The following is a 6,000-nucleotide window of genomic DNA, read 5'->3' on the forward strand; positions in this document are numbered from 1 at the left end:
GTGAAGTAATCAAAGTAATTGTTTTTTCCACATTTGTTTTCACAGTGATGAAGACGAGTATCAAATGGCTTCTGGATCACAGCCATCAACATCTGCCTCATCCGAGCTACGACGTGCATCAGATCAGCATACAGTTGCCCCAGAGCCATCAACATCTGCCTCATCCGATCTACGACGTGCATCAGATCAGCATACAGTTGCCCCAGAGCCATCAACATCCAAGCTACGCCGCCGGACGTCTGCACCAGTACTAACGCAGCCTCCCTCTGCATCTTCTGATTCAGTGGACAGACTGTCAGGAGGAAAGTGAAACGGGCTGGTGTGTGGCAGACTAAGATTGTTACCGTTCCTGACGCTGTGGTGGACTACAACAGAAGCATGGGCTGCGTGGATGTGTCCGATGCTTTGATTGGGTACTACAGCGTTCACCACAAAACCATGAAATGGTACAAGACCTTTTTTTTTTTACCATTTTCTGGACATTGCAGTGGTGAACAACTTCCTTCTCCACAAGGAGCTGCACAAGATGAGGGGTGACCCCGGCAGGACGAAGCCACACACCCAGAAGTCCTTCAGGGAGCAGCTTGCTGCAGATATGAGGGGTGAAGTCCCTGCAGCAGCACCACCACCACTCCCCCCCCATCATCACTCGTATGCATTCCCAAGTATTATGGGGAAGATGCCACCGCGCTCAGGAGGTGCTCTGATGCTGGCAACACAATGGTGAAGACCTATCTACTGCACTAAGTGCCTGGTGCCTCAATTCAAAAACACTAAACACATTCAGGTGTGTACATTTTTTCTTTTTTGCCAGTGTTTACAAAAAAAATGCTTGTGGTGTTATTACGGTTTTAGTCTAGTTTTTTAGTGTGTTATTTTTGAAATAAATCTGCTCCTGTTGGAGACAAATTTATCCTATGTTTCCTTATTGTTATTGTGTAACTAAACCTTCCTAGAAGTGTTAGTCAGGTGATAAACATGTAAGGACTGTGGCAAAGTCCACACACAGACACACACCATTTACATTAAAAAAAAAGTCATTTAAATTTTTTTATTTTTTTTAGAAAAACACTTGTATTTGGATGGAATGATTACATATAGTGATAATACAATTATTTGTACAGTATGGTCAAATGGCACTGATGGTATCCAAATGTGCCCAAAGGTCAGTCCGCCTGGACTACTTTTTGCTAAACCTCTCTAAAAAGGTCAAATGTAACTTGTTTTGCCTCAATCTTGATACAGGGTACTTATTATATGATATAATTTGGATTCCTAAAGCTTTTAGTCTACCATACCATCATTCAAGGGTGGTTTTCACTATAAGTAATGGGTTTTTTTTAGGCGGAGGTAAGAATTGACCTTTTTTTACTATGTTCCATCTGAATTTACTCTGACACAGAAACATCTATATTGATTCTGACACTTCTACATCCAACTCACAGATGTAACCTTGCTTTGATAAAAGAAATTCATATAACCCTTTTAGAAGTTAAGTTATAGTCATTTGTTTTGGGCATAGCATTTTCGAGCCTGAAACCTGAAAAACAGGCTCAGGGCTTAAGAGATCCTCACATGCTATCTCTTTAAAAAAAGAAGTGTCCAGTCAACAACAAAATATCAGTGATCGTATAGTGATAGTATATTTTTCATAAGCGATGTGAAACATTAAACTTAAAAAAACTCTGTGAGGGCCTAAGATATTCTACAAAATAATATTTTAAAACATTTTAGTTATGTTTTTCATTAGTTTTACCAAAATAACTTGATTTAATTGTATTTAAAATAACATTTATTTTCAATTTCAAAGAACACAAATAGGGTTATTTACAGGTGTTGTTTTGTGTGGTAGAGGGTCGCTTTCATTTATGCGTTTTGCACCCCGGGCCGTTGTTTTGATATTCCGCTGAAGTATACGCTGCTGTGACATAATAACTCAAGGGAAGGGGTGGGGGTCAGAGGGCCTAGGTATACAAGTCACGGCTCGCCACTGCAAATAGCCAATCACACAAAAAACATGTTGCTGTGACTGTGAGCATTAAACAATTAACATTATACTAAATAAAAACATACATTTTGTCCACCGACATAATACAGGCACCTTACCCTCAAGAGATCCTCACGTGCTATGAGAATCTCCCACAATCCATTGCCGTAACAAAGCTAATGCAGGCATACGTTTGTGACACTAGATGGCGCAATTGTGTATGTGCGTGTGGGGAGTCTTGCAGTAGAAAATTCGACTGTAGCGCCGCCACTGTGGGCTAAGCCCCGAATGTTTCCAGGTCCAGGCAACGCCCCTATGACGACGTTATGACGTGGTGACGTCATGAGTAGGGTTTTTTAGAGGAAACACTAGCAGCCAGCGGACGGAGGGAGATGCCGGGAATAATCTCTGACAACTAAAACCAGGATCCTATATCTGAAAGGTAAAATGGACGCCTGTTTCTATCGAAGGTCTGTAATTGGCTAAGCTACATTTTAGAGTTGTCAAAGATATTTCCAAGTGTCATTTACGGTAAAGAATGCAATGCATAGTTTAGTATAGGTAGGTAAGTTATATAAATATAAAAGTGAAGCAGCAAAGTATTTTCAGCGTCAGGTATTGAGTCTCTAACGGCTGGAAAGGCATAGCGTCTCTAGCTTAGTGTAGATATTGAGTTCTCACCAGCTATACTTCCTGGGGGGGTCAAATGGTAGTATTGAGTCTCCATCCGTGACCAATCTGAATAACAAATCCAAGGCTCATATGGGCTGGAGGTGCGTTATATGTAAAAATCCAAGAGCAGAAACGCGAACTTCAAAAGCCATTGAAATGAACGGATTTCTCACTGTCTTGTTCTGTTGGGTTTAACTCCCATTCTGTTGAAATAAATATCGCATCTTAAAAGCTGGACAGACAGCGAGGAGGATATATTTATGTGCTTGTGAATGAATAGAATATATTATTGAACATAGAATAGCCTTAGTCAGATAAAGAAATACGAAGTCATAATGGAAGGATACCATCGTTTCAAGAAAGCCCCCCTTTCTCCCCATTTCTGCTCTAATTGCTGTGCAGCAGCCCGGAGCCAGACTGCTTGTTCTTTTTCTCTAATGCCTGGAAAATGGCTGCTGAGCGTTGAATTTAAAACAAGGAGTGAAAGATCAACGAGTGATCTGAAGTTGGAGTGAATAACATTGACAATTAATAGATCAATGTGTGATTTGAGGTGGTAGATATTGAAATAAATAAGAAACTATAATTTGTTGTTTTTAGCATAGTTTGTGAGGGATACAGTTACATCACATTGTGGTTTTTATGAGAAGTTGTGAGAACTGCTTGTTACTTTTGCATTGCATTGTGAATTTTGTGGTATTTGTCATTAACTGAGAATTGTACTTAATTATATTTCAGAGGAATTTAATTACATACAGTAACGTTGAGGGAAAGTAAAAAGAGGTTTACTGAGTACAGATGAAGCACTCCAGATCAGACTCAGGTGGGTGTGTCCCAGTCAAAAGCCCAGCGGATGCCAGTGGCTGGGGGTGTTGCCAAATTGCTAGGGGGCGTTGCCCAATTTCCCCATTTGTTCAATTACAGGATTTAACCATGAGATGGCGCTTCATTCACAAAATACACAAAGACAACTGTTTGCAATGTTTACAGCTCTGCAGTTGTGTTTGCTGAATACTGTAGCATTTAATCACTTATTTGTTACTGTATGGTTTTCACAAGCTACTATATTGAAAAAACATCAATATTTTAGATTAAATAAAGTATATAGTTTGCTTTATGCAGTATATTTCTTGTAATATTGTTGGGGTGTTTTTACACAGTACAGTAGATTGAAGTAAATCAATTTATACATTAAGATAAGATAAGATGGACCTTTATTAATCCCGTGGGGAAATTCAGTAGTTCAAACAGCAACAGGGTGAGAGTGAAAAACAGGACAGCACAGATTCACACAGATTAATACAATCAAAAATAAGATGAGCTATACAAATAATAATAATGAGAAACTATGAAATAAGAAATGAATAAAACTAAAATATAATTATCATATCATGTATTATAATGTATTGTATTATTAACTAATATCATACATTAACCCCATTATAGCAGATGCCACATTGAATGGATGAACACATTTATGCATCAATAATTACAACAGAGTATTTCTAAATACAAGTTGTAAAAATACTTCAAACCGTCACATCGGCGTGATCAGATCACATGACCTGTGCCGCATAATAACAACAGTCCGGACAACATTGCCGTGTGTTTCTGTCGAAAGTACTGGCTTGGAACTATATCCCAGTCTTTGTTTCATGCAAAAAGACCCAGTAAACACGGAGAGACGATTATATAAAGTTAATACATTTCAAAAGTATGAAAAATGGAAGCACATATTTGAATATATTCGCCGCATTTGATCATTTTACGAAACGGAAAATACTGGAAACTGTAGATCCTGCTCAACAGGATGTATATGTATTTCTGTCGAAAGTACTGGCTTGAAACTATATGCCAGTCTTTGTTTCATGCAAAAAGACCCAATAAACAGACAAAAATAAACACGGACATACGATGATATAAAGTTAATACAGATATATTTCAGAAGTATGAATAATGGAAGCACATATTTTAATATCTTCGCCGTATTTTATAATTTTACGAAACGGAAAATACTGGAAACTGTAGACTTTGCTCAACAGGATGTATTTACCAGGGAGGGGGTGAGGTAATCAGGTAAACGGAGTGATACGAAACGAGACGAAAAGAGACGAAGAGGGACGGCGGGAACCGAAGAGAGACGGCGGGAAATGAGAGAGACGAAGATATACGAAGACAGGCGGTGGGAGACAAAGAGAGACGGCGGGAGACTGGATTGAAGTAAAGTGACAGACAAACATTGAGAATTTAGATATAGTTAGATAGATTTAGAGTTTTGAAGATTCAACTATGATGAAGAGAACTCTGAACGTGAGTCAAGCTTTAAGCTTGTTTTTTTACATGGAGGAGGAGGAACCTGTGATGTTGCCCTCTGTGTCGTATTGACAGAAACCGCTTTGAAGCGTGGCACAGATAAAGACAGAAAAAACTGATTTTTGTACATAATGTGTATATATATATATATATTTGTATTATATTTATAATAACACTTTTGCCTTATCAGAATGAAATCCCATGCTACCTCAATCAAACTTTCACATTATCATAGTGACATCCCATGTATATATTTCCAGCTTTTAAATGGTTTCGTTGTGTATGTTTGTGTTACATATATGAAAAATAATATCATTTTCAAAATCTGTTTTTACGTTTTTTTTTTTTGTGATTTTGGGTCCAAAATGTTCATATAGTAGAAGATCACTGCTCTAAACAAAGTCAAAAATCCTACATCCAAACAAAATAAATATAATTAATTATGATGAATACGTTAAGTCTTGTTCATTGTTTTTCACTTTTATTAAATGTTTGATATTTCCGGTGGAAATGGTGGACTATCGGACATTCAAAATGCAGCATATTTTCACTCTTACACACATATATTCTCCTTTTACATACATTTTCACTCTTACACACATATATTCTCCTTTTACATACATACATTTTCACTCTCACACTCACACATTCATGCATTTTGTTCTCATATTCATATAATTTAATGCTCATATTTTGCTCTCATGCGAAATGTACTAAAACAAAGTATGTCATGGTAGTGGTCAGCTGTTAAACACAAAAGTGTATCTTAAGGGCTGTAAATATAATAAGCCTGTTGTCAATTTTAGACACAGGCTTATTATATTTACAGCCCTTAATAACATTCATTTTCTGGACTCAATGTGTGTCTTGGCCGTTTTCTTTGTTCCAAGCAAACGAGTGCTTTTTGTTTTGAAATCACTTCCGCGAGTTTCGCGGGCCTACCCCCTCGCTCCACTGACCATTAGATCATTTAGTAAGGTAACAAGCAAAAGGGCAAAAACGCCTCTCAGACACTCTTCCGTTTACTT

The sequence above is a fragment of the Gymnodraco acuticeps genome, unplaced genomic scaffold (genome assembly GCF_902827175.1).
Source record: "Gymnodraco acuticeps unplaced genomic scaffold, fGymAcu1.1, whole genome shotgun sequence".
Lineage (NCBI taxonomy): Eukaryota > Metazoa > Chordata > Actinopteri > Perciformes > Bathydraconidae > Gymnodraco > Gymnodraco acuticeps.